This window comes from Rattus norvegicus, chromosome 13 (assembly GCF_021556685.1).
Source record: "Rattus norvegicus strain SHRSP/BbbUtx chromosome 13, alternate assembly SHRSP_T2T, whole genome shotgun sequence".
NCBI lineage: Eukaryota > Metazoa > Chordata > Mammalia > Rodentia > Muridae > Rattus > Rattus norvegicus.
In genome coordinates, this window is record NC_141546.1 from 94867011 (window position 1) to 94890408 (window position 23398).

A 23398-nucleotide genomic window follows, 5' to 3' on the forward strand; every position below is an offset into this window, starting at 1 on the left:
TCCTCCTCCTCCTCTTCTTCCTCCTCCTCCTCTTTTCCTTCTTCTCTTCCTTCTTCCTTCCTCTACTCTTCTATTATAGCCCAGGCTCACAAAGTGCTCCCAATTCCCCTTCCTTAGCTTTCTGGGTCCTGGATTTAGCTTTCTGGGTCGTGGATTTACAGGTGTGTACTACCATGACTAGCCGTGGAAGTACAAATATGGGAGTATACTAAGTACCAATTAAATGTACATTTCAAATGAAGCGATTGTATGGTAGATGAGTTATGTCCCACTAAAGCTGTCGAAATAAGACTTTAAAGGTTACAAAAGAATATATATGATAGCATTCCATTTCTGGAACAGCTTTAAACAGAGACAAAACAGTGTGCTCTTGAGGTGTATATTTGGTAACCAGTGGAGAAAACAGTGGGATAAACAAAGTTCTGAGCAGAGCAGCTGTCTACAGGACAGAAAAGACAAAAATATGCTCACCAAGTTAAGACATGCTTACGCATGCACACGCGCACACACACACACACACACACACACACACACACAATGCATATGCACGTATTGGGATTACCTTGTTTCTCTTAGGGCAAAAATGTTCCATCACCACTGAGCTGTTGGGTGGGTGTGTGGCAGGAGAGATATATGTCCTCAGGGGACATATCTCTCTTAAGACAAGTTTTCAGTAAGTCTCTCAAGCTGGCTCACTTTGTAGTCCTTGAACTTGCTATCCTCTGGAGTATCTGGAATTATAGGCCTTTGTTGACAACCCTAGCTGGAATTGTCCTACTCCTTAAGAAAGGGGGTGGGTTGATGCTAACATCACGGGACTGGGGACATGCCCGGCAAGTGTGAGGCCCTAGGTTCATCACCAAAATGTAAAAAGGCTCTTGGAATTGCTGTTGGCTGGGCAGCCGTTAGAATGCAGTCCTGTTTGCCTGCGAAATGCCTGAAGCACGCTTTTCCGCTCACACATTCCTTTGGGTGTGTGCACAAGGAGTGCATGCCATAAATCTAGGCTTCAAGACTTCTGGTCAGTCCAAGATTCTACATGTCAGGCAGAGAGAAGAAAGGGCTGGGCCCACCGAGGGAGGTATTCTGTGGGAAGGTGATGAAGGGGGCGTTCTAGGGAACGCTGATGGGGTGAAATAATAAAGAACGCAGTGACTGAGGGTCCGGTGGGAGATTATAAATTGGGGCTTCCATGGCCCTGAAAGACAGTTAAGAAGGAAGACACCCTTGGATTATTGGCCGGTTTTGTCTGTCCTCTTCAGACACCCCAGGTTACAAGGTACAGGTGGGATCAGGTGGCTTTTACCATTCATTTGTACCTACCTATTGGGACCAGCATTTTCTTCTAAAAAAAAAAACAAACAAACAAACAAATTTGTTTTTATTAGTGTGTGTGTGTGTGTGTGTGTGTGTGTGTGCACGTGCACACTCACGTGGAGGTTAGAGGACAACCTTGTGGGGTCAGTTCTCCTTCCACATGTCATGGCTTCCAGGATTTGGACTCAGGACGCCAGGCAAGGAGAGCACCTTTACCCGAGAGCCACCTGGCAACCCCAACTCTCATTTTCAACATCTGACAAATAAGGCTCTCGATGTCAGGTGTGCAGTGTTCAGGGGAGTCCAGATGGGGGTCTAGGTAGGTTTAAAAGGAGCTTTTAAATAAGAGCTCCAGCACCACATCGGCGATGCTACAAGCCCCAGAGCTCCCTGCTCCCTTCCCCATGAATATTTGCCTCTGTTCGGTGGAATCATCTGACTGTTTAAAATTCGACAATGGAGGTTAGGAGACCCAGAAAGCAGAAGCCCTCTCGGTTTAAGTTATTACCGCTATCTTCATTATTACCTGAAAGTGCTTTGCAGACAAGAGGTTGACAAAGACAATGTAATAATAGCTTGTCCAAGAACTTCTTGGTGTCTTTTGCCCAACTTGATACTCTAATGGCTTCAGAAAGATGGGTGGGAGGGGGCAGGAAGGAAGCAGCATCTGTCCTCATCAGAAAGGAGTAACTCACTGATCTCTCTCTAGCTGAGAGGTGGAGGCTCAGAGAGAAGACATAGCCCCGAGTAGCTGAATGTATCAGGACCAGGAATCCAGTCTCTGACGGGCAGGACTCCAAAACTCCTGAGAACAGAATATAACTGATTAAGCCTTAGAGACAAGCCCTGGTCCACCATCTTCCTGGGCAGCTCTGTCCACTGGGGAAACAGATTAGAACTAAGGTAGGCCTCATTGACTCCAAGATAAAGTCTACTGGGAAGCCACCTCAGCTCAGATGGTGGCCCAGTTGTGACTGTGAGTGGCAAAATCCCAGTTACCCATGATCCTTCGTTTGCCCTCCCCAGCCCTGCCAGGCACTCAGGGCTTCTAAATCTCACCTTGACTTTCCCTGGTGTACTTACATGAAAGGAAAAGCCAACCTGAATTCTGCCTCCTTTTCTCTTATCATACACTTCCCACACAGACCCCTTCTGTGACCTCAGAAATTTCACTCATTTCTTCCCACCAGCAGGCAAGGAATCATTTCTGCGGCAGGCTCTACGTGGGCGTCCTCTAACCCAGTCTGGCTCTGACTCTGTCTGCTTGCAGATAGTGTCAGATCCCACAAGTTGAGGGTTTCGCCCATCAAACAACCCCTTCCCACCTCCGATAACAGTATTTCCCAAATCATATTTTTAAAAAATTTTTAAAGAGACTTTTATTGCTTCTTTTTGGGGGATTATGGTACAATTGCATGATTTTTCTGCTGTCTTAGGTATGGTTTCCATTGCTGTGAGCAGACACCATGACCGGGACAATTTTATAAAGGACAACATTTAATCGGGGCTGGCTTACAGGCTCAGAGGTTCCGTCCATGTTCATCAAGGTGGGAAGCTTGGCAGTGACCAAATAGACATGGTACTGGAGAAGGAACCGAGAGTTCTACATCTTGTTCCTGAGGGAACCAGAAGACTGACTTCCAGGCAGCTAGGACAAGGGTCTCAAAACCCACTCCCACAATGTCATACTTCCTCCAACAAGGCCACACCTATTCTAACAAAGCCACACCTCCTAATAGTGCCACTTCCTGGGCCAAGCATATTCAAACCACCACAGCTGCCTCCTTTCCTCCTTCTGAACATTCCTCTTTGCTCTCTTTCAAATTCACAGCCTGTTTTTTTATTAATTATTGTTACACATGTCTATGCATATTTTATACATACACACACACATATATATACATATATACACACACACACATATATATATATATATATATATGTTTTGCCTGCATGTATGTTTGTATACCATGTGTGTGCTTAATACCCATGGGGGCCAGCAGAGTGTATCGTTTTGCCTGGAATTACAGATGACCGAGAGCTGCCGTATGGTTGTGTGGAAGGAAACCAGGTGCCCTACAAGAGCAGCAAGCGTTCTTCACTGCTGAGCCATCTCTCCAGCCCCACTCCCAGTTTTAGTTGTGCTTCTGACCAGATGGCTTTAGGTTGGGATCTATAGCTTGAATATGAAATATCCCTCAAGGGCCTGGTCCTGTTGTGTTCTTGGAAGGTGATAGACTTTAAGAGATGAGACCTACTGGGAGACTTAAGGTCATTGAGGACACATCCTAAAGGGGATATTTGCATGTTTTTTTTGCTCCCACCATGAAGTGCCCTAGAGGCCCAAAGAATCAGGAGTGAAGCACGGCTTCCATGGCTGTCCAGGCACACCACCCTATAAGACTCCCCTTGCTGAGCTATCCAGAAGCTCTCCAAATCCAGTCTCTTGGGGATGTTATAAGGTCTTCATCAAGTACACATAATTGCTAACAGACTGAGCAGGAAAGCCCAGCACAGCCTCTCTACAACACTCCTTGCTGCATTGTGCAGGGTTGGACCTTTCCTGAGTAAGGTATTATCAAATCATTACCACACAAGGTCCTGCAGAAGCAGAAACTGTGGATGAAAACCAGCAATTACATGTCATAGTATCACATATCACAGAACCACAGGGCAAGAGTAGAATGAGGTCCTGGTGTCATTTGCATCTGGTTTACATACAATTAGCATTCCCTATGCAGACTTTGAGACAGTCATTTTCTTTTATTCCTCACTTACCTTCAATTCCTGACCCTCCTCACACCCTGGAGGAGAAAGCAGGTTTTGTCTCCAGTGCCTTATGGTACCTGAAAGACCTTTTAGTAATCGCTGAGCAGAATCTCACTTGCACCAGGCAAATGCAGCCTCATTTGGCTGTCATTATCTCCTTCCAACTGCTCCCAAAATGTGCTTGCAGAGCTCCTCTGTGGATTTCCCTCACTCCTACTCTTTGAACCTGCTTGTCTTTTCCTTAACCCTTTAGCTGAAGTGAGAGTAAGGACTGGGCCTAGGTTAGGCTCCCCAGTGTTCCAATACTGGAGATAAGGGGGTGGGGGTTGAGAGCAGTGGATAGATAGATGAGTGGGTGGGTGTGTGGGTGGGTGGATGGATGCATGGATAAATGGATGGGTGGATGGGCAGTCGACTGGGCAGATGGGTGGGTGGGTGGGTAGATGGATAGATGGGTGGGGGGCATGGATGGATGAATTGATAGACAGGTGGATGGATGGAAGGAAGGATGGACAGGTAAGTGAGTGGGTGGGTCGGTAGGTGGATGGATGATAGATGGATGGATAAGTGTGTGGATGGATGGACAGACAGACAGGTGGATGGATGGATGCATGCATTCATGGATGGGTGAACAGATGGGCAGCACTGCTTTGCTCCCCTCCCCAGACCAGGGCCTGGGACAAATATGGAGTGAGTCTAACACTTATCTGAGGACTTCCTGGCACTAGAAAAAGCATCTATCTGGTTTATTAGGCTGCCATCACTTAGCCAGAGGCCCTGGGCTGCACTGGAAATTTCTAGAAAAGAATCTGCCCTTGTCAAATTACACAGTCTCCTGGGTTGCCTCCTCATCCTCCAGAGCTCCAAGAGCTGTCAGAAGGTTGACAGTGGGGTCTTTAGCGAGGCTTCCAAGTGACCGAAGTCCCCCAAGTGGGACTCCTAAAGTGAATGGGTGCAGACTACTGGGCATTGGCATCATTGCTCCAGTTAAAAGGGTGTACACTCTGCAAGTTTGGAAGCTAACGAGGGATGCAGAAAACAGCCAGCTAACGGGTCCTGAAGAGTGCTGGCCTCTTCAAAAGATCCTAATCCTGTGAAAAACGTGGAGAAAGCAGTGTTGCAAGCCGCAACCTTAGACCTCTTCCTGTCAAATGTGTAGCTGAGGTACCGGACATGGAAGTCCCTGGGGTTCATGTCTGAGCGCGGTAAAAGCTACTTCCTGTTATTTAGACACCTCCAGCTAGTAAATGTTTCTGCAAAAGTCTGATACCAATTCTGTTTCTTCCTCCCTTCCTTCCCTCCCCCATTCCCTCCCCAGTTAGGACAGTGATGAGTTTTGGGTGGCTTGTGGATCTAATTCAGCCTCCAGGAGCTCTGTGACGGTGGCGCAGCCCTTTACCCTGAGTGTTCCAGTTCCCCGGGGATCTGAAATGATAACCCCTCTCCCTGTTCTAAACCTTGACATGAAGACAAACAGGGTGGACGTTCTAAATGCATGTGTCTGTGATAAATAACTTCTGCAGGAAAAATGATGAAATCGGTGGGAACAGGGACTGAAGAGATGGCTCGGCAGTTAAGGGCACCAGCTGCTCTTGCAGAGAACCAGGGTTCAGTTCCCAGCACCCGACAGTGGCTCACAGCTATTATAACTCCAGTTCTGGGGAATACAATGGCCCCATGAGGCGTGCACTTGCAGGAAAAACACTCACGCACATAAAATAAATCTAAAATGAACTTTTACAACAAAAACAGTGGGAGCTACAAACCTATATCAGCTACTTGTACAGGAGCAAGTGTGGGAATGAGAACTATGTCTTCAATCTCCCACTGGACTTTGTGCTGATGGCTTCCCGGGAAGGCAGCAATGGCTGCACGCTGGCTCTCAGGATGAGCCCTGCTGAGCATGCCTTTGTTCTTTCCTGTAGCGTGCTTATCATGTTCAAAGAGCCTCTGCACCATGGACACAGTGCACACAGCCTGGAGCCCCAACTGAGAAAGAAAAGCCGTGAAAGCCAGGTGGGTCTAGTGTAGGCCAACCTTCAGGGACCCCACAACAGTCATTCGCTTACACAATGCAAATTATTTATCTATTATTAGATTGTCCAACATAACAACGGCTATCTAGCGCAAAATTATCTTAGCAATCATTTTCTTTAAAAACACGCTCACAGGAGCTGAAGGTAATAACCTAAAAGATAAGGGGACCCCCAGGTCAGTTTCCACCATCCACTTGAGATGGCTCGAAACCACCTATAGCTATAGTTCCAGGGCATCTAACACACACACATGCGTGCACACGTGCGTGCGCGCGCGCGAACACACACACACACACACACAGACATAAACATAAATAATAAATAGTAGTGGGGGTTGGGGATTTGGCTCAGTGGTAGAGCGCTTGCCTAGCAAGCGCAAGGCCCTGGGTTCGGTCCCCAGCTCCAAAAAAAAAAAAAAAAAAAACCAGTAGTGGGGCTCAGTGGTTAAGAGTGACCGTTGCTCTTGCTGAGGACCTGGCTGAGGTTTGGCTTCCAGCACCCACCTGGATGCTGACAATCATCTGTCACTCAAGTCCCAGGAGACCCGATACCTTCTGATGTGAGTAGACAGCAGGCAGGCATGTGGTGCACATAGACACATATAAGCAAAACATGCACATAAAATAATTAAACAGCCAAACCGTCTACATGGACCAGCAAGACAGCTCAGTGGGTGTAAGTGCATGCCGTGTGACCCTGACAGTTTGGACTCAGTTCCTGCAACCTACTATGGAAGGAAAGAATCAATTCCCAAAAGTTGTTCTACACAGGCACACCACACACACACACACACACACACACACACACACTAATAGCACATATAAATAAAATGTTAAAATAACTGTGACACACACATGTATTCCCTTAGAATCTGGGTAAAAGGCCAACAGGGCCTTCACCTTAGCATCTGGATGCATTTAGTCACCTTGTAAGCAATCTGATGCTCTCCCGAAAACTAGCAGCTCAGGCTCATTTAGTGTCCAGTGAGAAGATACTGGCCAGAGCTAATCCAGAGGCTTCAGGGGTTGGTTTAGCCAACATAGCACAAAGATGCTATATTCTTGCAGGGGGTTTGCACAGTTGGTCCTATTTTTTTGGCCATGGTGGGGAACTCCCTTTCTGACTTTGGTGTCCATAGGGGTATTGCTGGGGTGGGTTCTTTGCAAAACACAGAGCCTACAGGAGATCACTGGACCTGCTGGCTCTGTCATCTCTACCCACCTGGTAATGGGTTTGTTGAATACACAAATTAGGCCACCATAATACACTGATGTAAGTCACAGGATATGGACCAAGCTCTCGGTTGGGACTGAGTCATAATCCATACATCTGTTGCACAATCACAGGTGCAGTCTCTCTTAGAACAGCCAAAATCCAAGGCCTGGATGACCTCCGTTCCAATATAGCCCTTTAAGACTGAGCAATGAAGTCAGACGTTAACTAGCTTTCCCCCAGTCAAAGCTTATGCACACCTAAGGGACAAACAAGAACCGTGATGTCTACCTCTCTCCGTGTATGCCTATAATAGTGGAGATAACTGCACGGGGATGCAAAACAATTCGGTGGTAATAGCAGAATATGCCCATAGTTCTGGGCAAAAAGAATGAGCCCATTAGTGACCCTGCTCTCCCTACCCAAGTGACTTTGGAAAGGCCATGTAACTAACTACTGCCAATCAGAGCTGTCTTTGGGATTGATTTTGAAATACGAAATCAGACTTGTTCTTCTTCCCTGGAGCTGTCAAGGGGCTGGGGACTGGGAGTAGGGGGCACACGTCTATGTACAATCAGGAGCGAGCTGGGCCATGCAGAAAAAGGACACCCTGGGGACCTTTTTTTTTTTGAGCAGCTGGATCTAGCTGAACCCAAAGTGACAGCAGTTCTGTTATATAAGCAAATTGAATTTCTATTTACAAAACAATTTTTTTTCTGTCAAGCCCAGAAGTTCTAATAATATGATAGCATGTATTCATTCTGTTCGCCTCCTGCTTCTTCACGGCACCTGCACAGGAAAGATGAATAAACCCTCTTTGGGGACAGTGACATGCCACTGCACCTCTAGTGTCCCTCACAAGGCAGCCAAGCTAATTGCAGTGAGGCCAGATCACAGGACTGAGTTCTACCCGCAGGAGGTGACTGCGGCTCTAACCCCACTCCTTTGAAACCTTATTGTGGTTTGAATGCAAAGTGTCCTCCACAGCCTCATGTTTTGAGGCTTGGTCCCTAACGAGTGGTGCTATTTTGAAAGACTGTAGAAACCTAAGTTGGGCCCTCGCTGGAGGCTAGGTCACTGGGAATGGGTCCTTAGGTAATGTGCTCTTCCTCCTTCCCTCCCCCCCCCTTCACTTCACTCTTCACTACTCTCTTTCTCTCCCTCTCTCCCCCCTCCCTCCCCTCACCTTCCTTTCTGCCCTAGTATGAACTGTTTCTGATACCGCCATGAGGTTCTGCCTCACTCCAGGCCCAGAGACCCAGAGCCAGGAGGCCAATCACAAAACAAACCTTCAGAAACCATGAGCCAACATAAATTTTGGCTTTAATTTATTTAAATTAAATTTGATTAAATTGTTTGCATCTGGCAATCTATCACAGCAACAACAACAACAAAAAAAAAACTACAAAAAATGTGTACCTGGACAATACTAAAATGTCTCTTACTGTCCCTCAGCCCCACCGATTGATGCCTTAGTAAGCCAGGGTGTATATCAGGTTGAAGACAAGCAATTTTTAGAAAAGATCATCTTAGCAGGTCACTTTGTTGTGGTCATTGGAGTCTTACACCATGGGTCACAATTGCAGTCAAGGTACGGACATGGAATTTTTTTTTTTTTTAAGATCTGGGTGTGCTGATGTATTTTATCTCCTAGGTCTGTTCAGTTTCTCAATTTAAGGAACCCAAATGTCTTCATCTCACAAGGACCTACCAGGCCTTGGCAAAACTGATTTCACCAAAATTTCGAAGAAGTTGCTTGAGGAAACTGAGTAACTAGTTATTCATTTAATATTCAGTTGATAGGAAGATTAGACTTTGGGCAGTCTGAACATTATCTTCTTCATAAGAAAATCTACCGTGGAAACTTAATTAAGGTAAAATGAATAAATTTAAGATGAGACAAATGGTCCAGGATAGGAATGTGGCTTGTTTTCATGGAGCTCGCATGGCCAGATGACTCACGTTCAGAAGTGAAATGGTTCATTCTGCAGGTCATGATGCCCTTTCCTACAGACAGACATGGGTTTCAGAAATCCTAATCACATGGGTATCGTGGCACAACCCATGATTCCAGCATTCAAAACACTGAGAAAGTACGGTCCAGAGGATTAAGAGTTTGAGGCCAGCTTGTGCTGCAAAGTGAGAATCTGATGAATGAATGAATGAATGAATGAATGAATGAATGAATGAATGAATGAGTGAATGAGTGAATGAATGAATGAGTGAGTGAATGAGTGAATGAATGAGTGAGTGAATGAATGAGTGAGTGAATGAATGAATGAATGAATGAATGAATCCATATAATCCCAGCACTTGACAGGTGAAGGCAGGAGAATTCTGAGCTCAGGGTCATCCTTAGCAATGTATTGACTTATATAGTCCAAGAAAAGAAAAATATAGGAAGAAACCCTTCCATACTTGCACAACAGACAATTCCCACATCCTTGTGAGTGTATTCAAGCTGATTTCATTGTTCAGGTTAATTTCAACTTGATTCAGAAAACAGCCGCCAAAAAGAATCTTGGACCTGTGAACCAAACTCCTCTGAAGAATCCTGTCTGCGTGAAGAAAACGTGGCTGCAGAGAGATGGAGGTTGCAGATCCGTTGGGTATCTTCAGTCCCTTTTTTAAAATTAATTAATTATTTTATTTATTTACATCCCAAACGTTGCCCCCTCCCCCTTTAGTCCCTTTTAAAACTCATTTATTCAACTTCTGATCCTGACCTCACATGTCAGACAAGGACTAAATAAACCTTCGGAGAATGAATCGCCAAGCACCATAGACCTCCATCCTGCACTCACCCTAAAGCCCAGAATGGAATTTAGATAATATCTGAAACCTATAGCAGAGACGTTATTCTGTATGCCCGAATGTGCCTGCCCTGGAACTCGCACCGATGGATGTCATTGGTCAGCCTATTGACTTATGACTTTGTCCTGTGCCTAGGAAAGTTCATGTAACCTCTTTGCAATAAATGATGTAATTCAGGGGTAATTTGTATCCATGTTCCCAGGCCACAGTTGCTCATATTTGACTCAGAATAAACTCTTTCCATATTTCCCTTAAAGAAGAGCTGTTACTTTACATCAAGAAAACCATCTCTAGTAGCTGTCGCTCTGACACCCTTATCTCCTCTTTCCTTCTTGACAGAATTCTGGCTTAGTTCAAGTGTTGTATTCCTCAAAGCCAATAGACCATTGTGTCTCCTGGGACATCAGCCCGGGTTCACTTTCCTCCTGTGAACCATCAATTATGATGTCTTTATGTTTATATAATTTTTGAATATGTATTTATATAATCATCATTTTTTTTGTTCTTTTTTTCGGAGCTGGGGACCGAACCCAGGGCCTTCCTAGGCAAGCGCTCTAACCACTGAGCTAAATCCCCAACCCCATAATCATCATTTATGATGTCATTATTATGGTGTGGCTAGACTTGGATGGCCATCTTGCTCAATCCTAATGATGAAGTCATCGCCAGGGGAAGAGCTAACTGAGGCAGGCTCTGTGCATGGCCTCTGCACACTTACCCCAACTCAGAGCTTCAGTGCACAGAGCTGGAACTATCTTTGCTGCTTAAGTGGCTTCAGCTCTGCTTTTGTTACTCGGAGCCGCCGGCCACCTGACTGACCACCCTCCATCTGAGGACATCTGAAGAGACAGGCAGGCTTGGTTTGCTGTCCTGGGGCAGAATGTAGGATGCTCATCTCCTTTAACAAAGCTATTCAGCCGGACTCTAAATGTAGAGAGGAAACAGAGATCCCAGCAATGAATGAGCTTCTGTGTTCATTTCTTCCCTTCAAAGAGCTTCTGGGAGAAAGGGCAAAGGAAGAAAGGTGAGATGGGAGGAGTGAGCGTGGGAAGTGGTGATGAGCTTCGCGTCAGACAGCACACTCTGGTGTGTGAGAATGTAGCAGTGTCAGCTTGCTAGAGAGAGTGAGGGTGGCATTACTCTATGACAAGATGGCTCTGACCCAGCAAAGCCATGTGATGTCACAGCTAATGGGTTGAGTGTTTGATTCCCAGGACCCACAGGGTAGAAACAAAGAGTGGACCCCTCAAATTGTTCAGACACACACACACACACACACACACACACACACACACACACACACACAAATAAATGTAAAAGAAAAAATTAAATGTTATTATTCTGAGGCCAGTCCCAAGATCACCCAGAATCTGTCTTCTGAGGCCAGTCCCAAGATCACCCAGAATCTGTCTACCTTCCCCAGCAAATCTTTTCCAATTAAAACTACTAAAATTGGGTCGGGGTAGGGGGTGTTAGAGAGATGGCTCAGTAGAGGTTCTAAAAGGTTTGATTTCAGCACCCACACGGCACTCACAACCATCTGTAACTCAGCTCCCCAGGGATCTGAGACCCTCTTTGGGCTTCGGCAGGCACAAGGTGCACAGGCATACATGTAGGCAAAATACCCACACATATAAAATAGAATCATAAATTAACAATCAAACTGCTACAACCTTTCTTCGAAATGAAAAGTGATAGGATATGAGTATTCCCCCCTCCAAAAAAAAATACCTTTAAAATGCTTCAATAACTAAAACAGGACTAAAACAGGGGAACAGATTGGGCAAAGCAGCTGAGACGACAATGTATAGGAGCCAATTTTAGAAAGAAACTTGGATTTCATCTCTCAGATGCATTAAATGAATGCATAACGTTCAGCCAGAGGCTTCCCCAGATTCTTCTGTTACATTCTGCCTAGCGAAGAGAAGACATGCTTTCCAGTCTTTGAAGAGAGGTAGCCGTGAGCTATGAGTTCCCAGAAAGGACAGCAGACACCCTGGTTAAGGATTCCTCCCCAAGCTGTCTTATCACTGATGCCTGTCTCCTCCCTGCAGGCCACTGTGCACAGCACTCTGTCTAGAAAACGTTTCATGATTATTGACACTCAATAGGTAATGTCATTGGTTCACACAGGGGTCAGGCAACACCGTCCACTAGAGCTGAGAAGAAGTAGCTCATCGCTGTGGCGTGAGAAGCAAGAGAGAGCTGACTGTCACTCGAGTAGTCAGGAAGTAGAAAGCTTGGACAGGAAACAGGGACATGTACTTCCAAGGCCAGCCCCTCAGGAACCTACTTCCCCCATCTCCTAAAGACGCTATCTCCCTAAATGGCACCACAAGCTGAGAACTACTGTTCACACATAAACCTGTGGGGGTTACTTCATCTCTATATCATAAGAAGACACAGACAGTACAAGTGGATACCAGAGCCAAGTCTGATGGAGTCTCCTACCCATGACCTCTTATCCTCTGGGGAAATAGCTTTGATGAAGCAAGGGTTGGGGTGTGTCATCAAGAGTGGGAGAAAGGAGGGGTTGGGGATTTAGCTCAGTGGTAGAGCGCTTGCCTAGCAAGCGCAAGGCCCTGGGTTCGATCTCCAGCTCCGAAAAAAAAGAAAAAAAAAAAAGAGTGGGAGAAGAAGCAAATGTGCTCACTTTTCCTTCCCCAGGCAAAGACCTTTGCCACAGGTAGACACTCCAGATGAAGTTGTCCTGGAAGTTGTGCCAGAGAAGCTGACGGTGAACAACCCCACCCCTCCTCCTTAGCCACTTCTCAAGCACCCCAGCCTGGCCCTGGGTCAGATCCACCAAAGGCTTCATCCACTTTCTGAGGCCACTGTCAGAGGGGAGCAAACTTTTTTGTTTTGGTTTTCAAGGTTTTTTTTTATTCCTCATCCTTTTTTAAGGCTCACAGTTTCTTATTTTAACTTGTATAAAAATTTCTCCTAATTGACACAATCCCTCCTGGAGGAAAGAGGGATGCTCATATGACCCAGAAACTCAAAGACACTTACAAAGTTCAAAACTTTACAAGACTCACAAGGCTTCTCCTCAAACAGTGGGCAATTGCAAGGGAAAGGAGGTCTCTGGGAGCCAGTCTGCCTGCTAACCATGCAGAGCCTTGAGGCACACTGCAGCTCACAAAGGCTGGCAAGGACAGAGGGAATTCTGGGTAATACTTTTGGGAAAACTGTTCAGTCCCCCCAAAATTTTTGTTTTCTTTGGATAGGACCAAAGAAAGTGATGTATTCTTTCAACAGAACTTGTAACAGTTTTATATTCTCTGACCAAATAGTGAGTGGCACTATTGGAGTAGGTGTGTCACTGTGAGTGTGGGCTTTAAGACCCTCATCCTAGCTGCCTGGAAGCCAGTATTCTGCTAGCAGCCTTCAGATGAAGATGTAGAGCTCTCAGTTCCTCCTGCACCATGCCTGCCCGGATACTGCCATGCTCCTGCCTTGATGATAATGGACTGAACCTCTGAACCTGTAAGCCAGCCCCAATCAAATGTTGTCCTTATAAGAGTTGCCTTGGTCATGGTATCTGCTTACAGATACCATCTGCTTAGTCGTGAAAGAGTGTGAACTATGTGATTCCATTCCTGTGAAATTACAGAGTGGGTAAAACTAATTTCTAATGAAATCAGAACAGTGCTATCCTCAGACAGGGCAGGGAGGGCCTTAGTCGCATAAGAACATAGGCAAAATCTTCAGGGATGAAGATTAGTCTTCATTAGTAGAAGCCTTAGTCTCTTCCACTTGGCTAATAACATATTACCATGGGATGGTGACGTTATAAAGAAAGGAGATTCAGGGGCTGGGGATTTAGCTCAGTGGTAGAGCGCTTACCTAGGAAGCGCAAGGCCCTGGGTTCGGTCCCCAGCTCCGAAAAAAAAGAACCAAAAAAAAAAAAAAAAAAAAAAGAAAGGAGATTCAGTTTGCCTCCTGGTCCTGGTCCAAGGTCTAGGGGTTGTATCTGATGATGGATGGTCTTCTTGATGGCAGAGTCCCCGAAATACAGCAAGGTATCACATGGGGAGACATAAGGAGGGAGGGGGAGGGAGGGAGGGGAAGGGTAAGAAAGAGTGGTTGGGGGGAGACAGGGAAGGAAGGAAGGAGGGAGAGAGGGGGGCAGGGAGAGACTGCTTTCTAGTATCTCTACTTCTCTTAAAACCACCTCTATTCAGTCACAGAGGTTCCAACCTGGGAGCCTCATCTCATCTTAATCCCTTCACAAAGGTACCAGCTCTAAACAGGATAAAGTTTCTCCCTTCTCATATGGCACAATGGGGATTGAACTCCAGCTCAGAGGGGACAAACCACATTCAAGCCATAGCGTGGGAGGTGGAAATCTTCTGTGTCTTGTTTGGGGCGGTCACATAGGAACCTACATTTATCAATTCTTAAACCTAATCGACTAGGTGTGTACACTTTCTTATTGTATAGCAGTGATCATTGGAGGCTGGGGAGATAGCTCGGTGGGTAAGAGCACTTGCTGTGTGAGCATGAGGACCTGAGTTCAAATCCCAAAAACTAGTGTCCTAGTTTGTTTTCTGATACTTAGATAAAAGGATTAGAGGAAAGAAAGGTTTATTTGACTTACACTCCTGAGCCATCACTGAAGGAAGTCAAGGCAGGAGTCTAAGACTAGAACCTGGAGGCCTGGAAGCAGGAACTAAAGCTGAGACCATGGAGGAATGCTGCTTACTGGTTGTGCTGGCTGGTTCTGTGTGTCAACTTGACACAAGCTAGAGTTATCACAGAAAAGGAGCCTCAACTGTGGAAATGCCTTCATGAGACCCAGCTGTAAAGCATTTTCTCAACTCGTGATCAAGGGGGAAGGACCTAGCCCACTGTGGGTGGTGCCGTCCCTGAGCTGGTGGTCCTGGGTTCTATAAGAAAGCAAGCTGAGCAAGCCAGGGGGAGCAAGCCAGTAAGACATTCCTCCATGGCCTCTGCATCAGCTCCTGCTTCCTGCCCTGCTTGAGTTCCAGTCCTGACTTCCTTTGGTGATGAACAGCAATGTGGAAGTGTGAGCTGAATAAACCCTTTCCTCCCCAACTTGCTTCGTGGTCCTGATGTTTGTGCAGGAATAGAAACCCTGACTAAGACACTGGTTCACCCTGCCTCCTTTCTTCTACAGCACAGGACCATCCACCCTGGGCTGGCAGAGCTCACAGTGGACTGGGCCCTCTGATAGCAATCAGCAATTAAGAAAATGCCCCTTCAGAGCTGCCCACAGCCAATCTGACAGAGGCAGCTCCTCAACTGAGAGTCCGCTTTCCAGACGTGTCAAGTTGCTAACTAAAGCTGAATAGGATACCATGTCTTTAAAAAGAGACTACAAAGATACCTCAGCCCTCCTCCAGAGGGTCCAACTCTAGTCCCCAGTATCCACGTCAGGTGGGTCATAGTTATGTAGCTCTAGATCCAGGGGCTCCGATGCCCTCTTTTGGCCTTTGCAGGAATCCACACTCATACAACATATAATCACACAAACGCACATAAATATACACAAGTAAATAAAAATAAAAATCCAGTCATGATCATAAGTGCTTATAATGCCAGTGTTGAGGGCAGAGTCAGGCAGATCCCAGGACTTCACTAGGCAGCAGTGAGCATCAGGGTCAAGGAGAGACCCTGTCTCCAGGGTAAGGCAGGAAACAATAGGGCAAGCCACCTTATGTCCTTCCTTTGCCCTGACATGCTGTGTGCATCTGTGCATACAATGTGCAGATAGACACAGACAGACACACACATTCACACGTATATACACACACTCACATGCACACATACACACACTCACATACACACACATACACTCACACACATAAACATACACTCACTCACACATACACACACTCACACACATACACATACTCACTCATACACATACACTCACACATATACACACACTCACTCATACATATACACACACATATACACATTCACACACACATACACACTCGCTCATACACACACACACACACACACTATTTCTGTAAAGAAGCATTTAAACCACACTGAAATACTCTTTAGCTATCGAAGTAAACAAAATCCTAAACACTTGGTCACAGCCGGTTGGTAAGCATGGGAAACAGCACTCTGGTGGTGATACAAATAAGCAGGTTGTTTATAGAAGACAACTTCCCAAATCAATCAAATTTGGAACGATGTGTTCCACTGACTTAGCAATTACATTTCTGAAATCTATGCCACAGGAACAGTGTTCACATGCAAAAGCAATTTATGTACAAGGTTTCCCATTGCAATACAGCAAAATTCTGGAAAGAGCCTAAAGGCCCAATAGTACTGGTTATTACATCCCTGTTGCTGTAATAAATACCCTGACAAAAGAAAGCTTAGGGAGAAAGGGTTGATTCTGACTCATACTTTGAGGTTATAATCTACTATATAAATATCAAAGGATCAATTTAGTGTATTTTTGTATTACATTTTGTTAGAATGTTTGACTACTAAAAGGGTGCGGGATCCATCTGAGGTCCCACCAAGATGGTTTCCTCTACAGAATTTCCCTGAAGGTCTCCTGGCTTCAGGTGCCTCAGAGCCTCCGAGCAGCACGAGGAGACTGCCAAGAAAAGTACAAGCGAGTGGCTCCCCAGAGAAATGCTTCAATTTTCCTCAGCAGATGTTTCCTTGGGTTTTATGAAAACCTGTCTGCCTCTGACAGGCTAGGGCTGACTAAGGGAAGCTGCTACTCTCTGGGGCTTTGCTTCTGACTTGTATTGTTCCCTGGGGACTTCCTGGAGACCCCCTCTAGGGCACTTTCAACGGGTCTGCTTTCTAAATAGAGAGCTGGAAGTCTCTGGTTTCCCCTCCTTCCTGTTACTGCAAACTGGCTCAGTTCAGTCTAAGGCTCAGTCAACTCCCCGTCACGAAGTCTGGGTTGAATTTATTATCCAAAGGACAAGCCATTCCTCTTGCTTTATCTAGTAAGGGCAGTAGGCCCAGCTGTTGGTATTCTGTTTAAGCTCCACCCTCACAGCTACCTGGCAGCAGCCAGGTGTGCTCCGCCCCACAGTTGCCTGGCAACAGCCAGCTGTGCCTGACACTATAAAAAGGACTGCTTGCCCCTCCTCTTCCTTTTTCCCTCTCTTACTCCCCTCTTACCCCATCTGGCTCTTCGTTCTTTGCTGCTCTTGCCCCCTTTCCCATTCTCACCCCACCCCCACCCCCACCCCACGTGCCCATAGCCGGCCGCCGTTCCGCTCTTCTGCTCTTTTCTCATTAAACCTCTCCACGTGGAACCATGTTGTCTGGGTGTGTTCTGTCTGGTCACGTCAAGGGCCGAGATTCGAAACTCACTAGGACCCTCCGGAACCCTGCTTCCTGCCCCAAGTCCAAGGTATAACAAAACTCCCATCTCTGTCATAGCTTCCGCTTGCCTCCGCCAGAAGGAGATGCAGACGTCTTACGTTTCATCTCCAAGGGTAAAACTCTCCATCCAAGTACCACAGCCCAGAGGAGGATGAAATACTCAACAAACCAGAGAGATGTCCATCCCCACCAGACAAAAGCCAATGACTCCCGACCAAAGACTAATGTCCCTCTATGAGGAGAACCTAATTTGACTTCTCTCCTGGTTCAATGCTGTCTCCAGCAGGGACTGGGTCTTCATTAATATGTGTAGCCTGGAGCCCAGAGCTGCCTGCCAAGCTTCCAGTTAATTGGAAATTGACAGTCTCTGCCAGAGAGAAGAGAGGCTCTGCCCGTAGTCTCTGGGCTTCTGATGCCACACAGGCTGGACTCTGCTGCCCAGATGGGGAGTGTTTTAGTCAGGTATTCCGTTGCTATAACAGATACCCGTGAAAGACTTAAAAGGAAGAAAAAAGATTGTTGTGGCTCATGGTTTCAGGGTTTTAGTTCAGGGTTGCTGGACTCTTAGCTTCTGGGCTCCGAGAGAGGCAGGGCATCCTGGCAGGATTTATAATGAAGTGGAACAGCTTAGCTCACGGCAGAGAAGCAGAAACAAGGAAAGGGACATCTTTCTAAGGCACGCCCTCAGTAGCCCACTTCCTCCAATTTGTTTTGGCCTCCTACTTGTCAGTGTTTCCTAATTATACCTCCACATTATTAATCCATCAAGGGATATTGATTGATTGATTGAGTCAGAATCCTCACTATTCAACAGCTTCCCTAAAACCTCTCATACAGCAGCCAAGGACCCAGCAAGTATATGAGTCTGGGGAGAAGGCATTCAAAACATAACAGAAGGGAATCCCACTGTAGCCTAAGGACCACCACGTGAAAGTCTAGAACGTTAAAGACAACATTATTGTCTTAACATTTCATTTATCAGGGCAGGGGCTCATCATGCACCCACACAGAGGTCAGAGGACACCGTGTGGGAGTCAGTTCTCTCCTTCCACTGTATGGGTCCCAGGGATCAAACTCAAGTCATCTCTTAATAGCAAGCAAGAGCCTTTAACCCGTCAAGCCATCTTGTCAGCACAACTCTAAATTCTTAACCAGGAGGCTGGGGGGTGATGATTCAGTCATTAGAGCACCTGCTGTGTAAGTGTAAGGACCTGAGTTCAAATCCACAGTACCCCTGTAAAAGCTGGGTGCAGTGGCACAAACCTATAACTCTGCTACTGGGGAGATGGACACAAGGTTCCTTCAAGCTCACTGGGCAGGCAGCACAGCTGCATTAGTGAGCTCCGGGCTCTGTGAGAGATCCTGTCTCACACGAGGATAAATAGTGATCAAAAGAAGACCAGAAAATTCAGCCTCTGGTCTGTTGTGGTTTGCCCTGGAGTTATCTATATTTTGATGCTAATTCCACTGTTCCAAGGACAGCTGCCCAGTAAGTAATCAGGTGACATCACCAGAACCTTCTCCCCATTGAATTTGTAAAGTACAGGTGAGGGGCAGGTTCAGGATAGAAGGAGGCCTGTCATTGGAGGAGAAGAAAGGATGGGCGGGAGAGAAGTTTGAAGGAAGAGGAGGAGACTGAAGGAAACAGAGAGAGACCGGACAGAGGAGACAGTGAGAAGCCATGGCAGGTGATGTTAAGATTCTGCTCTGTGGGGCTGGGGATTTAGCTCAGTGGTAGAGCGCTTACCTAGGAAGCGCAAGGCCCTGGGTTCGGTCCCCAGCTCCGAAAAAAAGAACCAAGAAAAAAAAAAAAAAAAGATTCTGCTCTGTGTATTTACAGGTTGTTATTAATGTTGCTAAGGGTGGATGGTACCGGGCTTTGTATGTTTAAGTGGGCAATTATATCTTATCAATTGGGTCAAAGATTATTGTGTTGTGTGTTCTTTTATTGAGGGTTTGAGTGTAGAAAAGTGTGCGGCTGGGATGTGTTTCCGCCAAAATATCTAGCAGAAATCTTGGCGCACTGGGGTGTGGACCTAGCGAGGTAAAAGACAACCATACCTTTTTTTATTTTTATATTTTTACAACAACACTGGTCTCCACACATATGTGCACACGTGCGCATACACACACCAAAATAAATATAAATAGATAAAAAATAAATAGCTCCTTACCCAGGCATGCACATAAACCCTTCTTGTCTATTTACAGTTGGCTTATTTCTCTCTCTCTCTCTCTCTCTCTCTCTCTCTCTCTCTCTCTTTCTCTCTCTCTCTCTCTCTCTCTCTCTCTCTCTCTCTCTCGTGTCTAATCTATAGTCACTGGAGCATGGTCGCACTCTGAGTGGCCTGTTCCTTAAACAGAGCTGAGTCCTCCCCTTCCTGCACACCTGCTGGAAGCCATCAGTTGTGGAGAGCCACACCTCAGCATCCTCATCACACGGTCTAATGGCTTCCTGTTTAGGGTGTGTATCATGACATTTTAACTGTGTCACAATGATCAGTCTTTATTGAATTTGACTGGCTTTAGAAGCACCTAGGAGTTGATCTTTGGGCATGTGTGAGAGAATTTCCAAAGGGGTCTAAGGATGGACGATTTAACCTGACCATGGACAACACCATCCGATGGACTGGGATCCAACTGGGAAGGTGGAAACAAGATGATCAAGTGTCCCTCTCCCTCCCCTCTGTCACTAAAGCTGCGACACAACCACCAAGCCTTCCCCACTTTTCCCACCATGACAGACTATACCCTCGAACGGAGAACCTAAGTAAACCTTCCCTTCCTTACCTCATCGCCTTTGTCAAGTATTTATTAAAGCAATGAGAGAAGTAACAAATGGGCTATGTGACCAAGTAACTGAGCTATTAGGAATTTCACAGAAATACCTCCACCAAGATACCTGTGGGCAAGCAAGTGTGTGTGTGTGTGTGTGTGTGTGTGTGTGTGTGTGTGTGTGTGTGTCTGTGTGTCTGTGTGTTCATCGTCACACCCTGGTCTTGAGCTGTGGTGGTGATATTTGTCTCAGCCCAAAACAATGTGAGCATCTGACTGTCTAGTCAGTGGGAAAGGCCAAGGGTTCCTGCTAAACAACCCACCGTCCATGGTCAAGGGTCAAGGGCTCTACCTATAGCACCATTCCCAAAACCTTGCTCACTGCCCAACTCACAGCTCCTTCTGCCACGTGATCAGTTTCTACAGACAGAGCTCCACGTGGAACACATTTACGGCCAGTAGCTGACTTTCTCCACGGCAGCTCCCAGATAAAGTTCCCAGGTACTTACCCTAGGGCTCAAGGCTCATAGGTTTGAATACGTAGCCTCTAGTTTTGGTTACTGTTTGGAGAAGACTAAGAAGTGTGGCCTTGCTGAAGGAAGTGTGTCACCGGGGGCTGGTTTTGAGGCTTCTAAAGCCTCTGCTTGTTCTCAGTGTTGTTAGCTCCCTCTAGCTCCTGCGTGTGAATCGAGACCTGAGCTCTCAGCTGTTCCTGCCGCCATGTCTTCTCTCTACCATTACGGACTCTAACCCTTCAAAACCACAGGCCCGATTAGATGCTTTCTTTTGGTCATGCGTTTTATCGATGAAATAGGAAAGTAACTAAGACATTGAGTTCATGCACTGAACCCCCCAGCTCAACAGATAAGATGTTGAATCTTTCTACTCAGAGCTGGGGGTGCTGGTGGGGTGCCACTTAGCACTGTATAAAGTAAAGTTGAGCTGGGTGGTGGTGGCACACGCCTTTAATCCCAGCACTCAGGTGGTAGAAGCAGGCTGACCTCTGTGTTCAAGGTCAGCCTGGTCTATAGATTGAGTTCCAGGAGCTAGGGCTATCTATACAAAGAAACTCTGTCTTAAAAAAGGAGGAGGAGGAGGAAGAGGAGGGGGAGGAGGGGGAGGAGGAGGAGGAGGAGGAGGAGGGGGAGGAGGAGGAGGAGGGGGAGGAGGAGGAGGAGGAGGAGGAGGGGGAGGAGGGGGAGGAGGAGGAGGAGGAGGGGGAGGAGGAGGAGGAGGAGGGGGAGGAGGAGGAGGAGGAGGGGGAGGAGGAGGAGGAGGAGGAGGAGGAGGGGGGGGAGGAGGGGGAGGAGGAGGGGGAGGAGGAGGAGGAGGGGGAGGAGGAGGAGGAGGGGGAGGAGGGGGAGGAGGAGGAGGGGGAGGAGGAGGAGGAGGAGGAGGAGGAGGAGGAGGAGGAGGAGGAGTTGTTGTTGGGCTGGAGAGATGGCTCAGTGGTTAAGAACACTAACTGCTCTTCCAGAGGTCCTGAGTTCAATTCCCAGCAACCACATGGTGGCTCACAACCATCTGTAATGGGATCTGATGCCCTCTTCTGGTGTGTCTGAAGATAGCGAGAGTGTACTCACATACATAAAATAAATAAACCTTAAAAAAAAAAAAGGAAAAGAAAGAAAAAGAAACAAAGAGAAGGGGCTGGAGAGATGGCTCAGCGGTTAAGAGCACCGACTGCTCTTCCAGAGGTCCTGAGTTCAATTCCCAGCAACCACATAGAGGCTCACAACCATCTGTAATGGAATCTGATGCCCTCTTCTGGTGTGTCTGAAGACAGCTACAGTGCACTTATATATAATAAATAAATCTTAAAAAAAAAGAAAAAAGAAAAAAGAAACAAAGAGAAAAAAAGAAAAAGAAAGGAAAAGTTGATTGGTGAGCCCCAAGGAGCCTTTGACTATGGACAGCAGGTCCCAGGGGTGTGAGGCAAAAGTCTAGCTCCTCAGGGAAGGAACGCTGGGCTCAGGCCCCAAAGGGCTACAGCCAGAAAGGTAACATGCCTGACAGTCAAACCTAAAGCTCACCAAATGGCTAGTCTTGGTGAAGCCCCTAGCATGGCGGCAGCTATTTTGTTCCATGACTGACAACTATTTCATATTGTAGCTGTAATATGCCTGCCAGTCATTGACAAAGAAAAATAACTTGACTCAGAGCAGGGTCTTGTAACCACATACCCTGTTATGTTCTGTATGTTATAAGGCATATTAATTATTAATCTTAAGAAATCCCACAATTATAAGCTTCATGTAGGACCCATCAAATTAAAGGTCATTGTGAACTGTTATGTCTAAAATGGCTTGAGTCAGAGCTAACTACCGGGCAGCACTCCCAGCACCTTGGTATGAGCTCTCATTGTGGTTTGTGGTTTTAACCTTTATAAGCTGACATAGAAAAATGTTTAGGGTCATAGCCTCAGCTACACCCATAATGGATCAATCAGATTTAGGGTATGCATTCAATAAACCATCCCTGTCTGAATGAGATTGGTGTTCATGTGGTTTGTGGGGTGACTCCTAGACCCCGACATTCTCACTAACTAATTTGCTTGAGAGCATCTCATCCTAACTTTGGGAGGCTGGAGTTACAGGCAGCTGTCCCACCCACTCAGCATTTGCATGCGGTCTAGCAGTCGGAACTCCAGGTTTCACATTTGCACAGCGTTTTAACTGTTGAGCCATCTCCTAGGCCCCAACTCTCCAATTTTATCTGGCTAATACCATACATGCCCAGTTGGTACAAGCTTCGAACAGCGGGCATATCAAACCTTCCTTGCTAGGTGTCTTCTGTCCTACCGTTCCTCAGAGATGGTCATCGTCAGGGAGGACTGTATTGTCATTGTCTCATCCCTTCAACCAACTCCCTGACAATAGCTACATAAAAAGGAGGGTCTCCAGGGCATGGCGGCAAATGTCTTTAATCCCAGAACTTGAAAGGCAGAAGCTGGTAGATCTCTGGATTTGAGATCAGGCTGGCCTACATAGTGAGGTCCAGATCAGCCAGGGCTGTAGAGTGAGACCCCATCTGAGTGGGAGAGGGGTTACTTTGGCTAAATTCTAAGGGACGAAGTGCATCCTGACAGGGAAGGGTTAGTCCCACTTTGTGTCCACAGTCGGGAAGTATAGAGGGAGGAC

The 23398-nt window shown here is 46.6% G+C and overlaps 1 long non-coding RNA gene across 1 annotated transcript; it reads right to left on the reverse strand.

The window, feature by feature from the left end:
* Positions 1-8638: 8638 nt before the first annotated feature.
* LOC148001844 (uncharacterized) lies at positions 8639-20866 on the reverse strand. Its single transcript, XR_015636227.1, has 3 exons — positions 20768-20866; positions 10867-11072; positions 8639-9956 (listed from the first exon to the last, which is right to left on the reverse strand). It is a non-coding gene; the product is annotated as an uncharacterized LOC148001844 (long non-coding RNA).
* Between the last annotated feature and the right edge of the window lie 2532 nt (positions 20867-23398).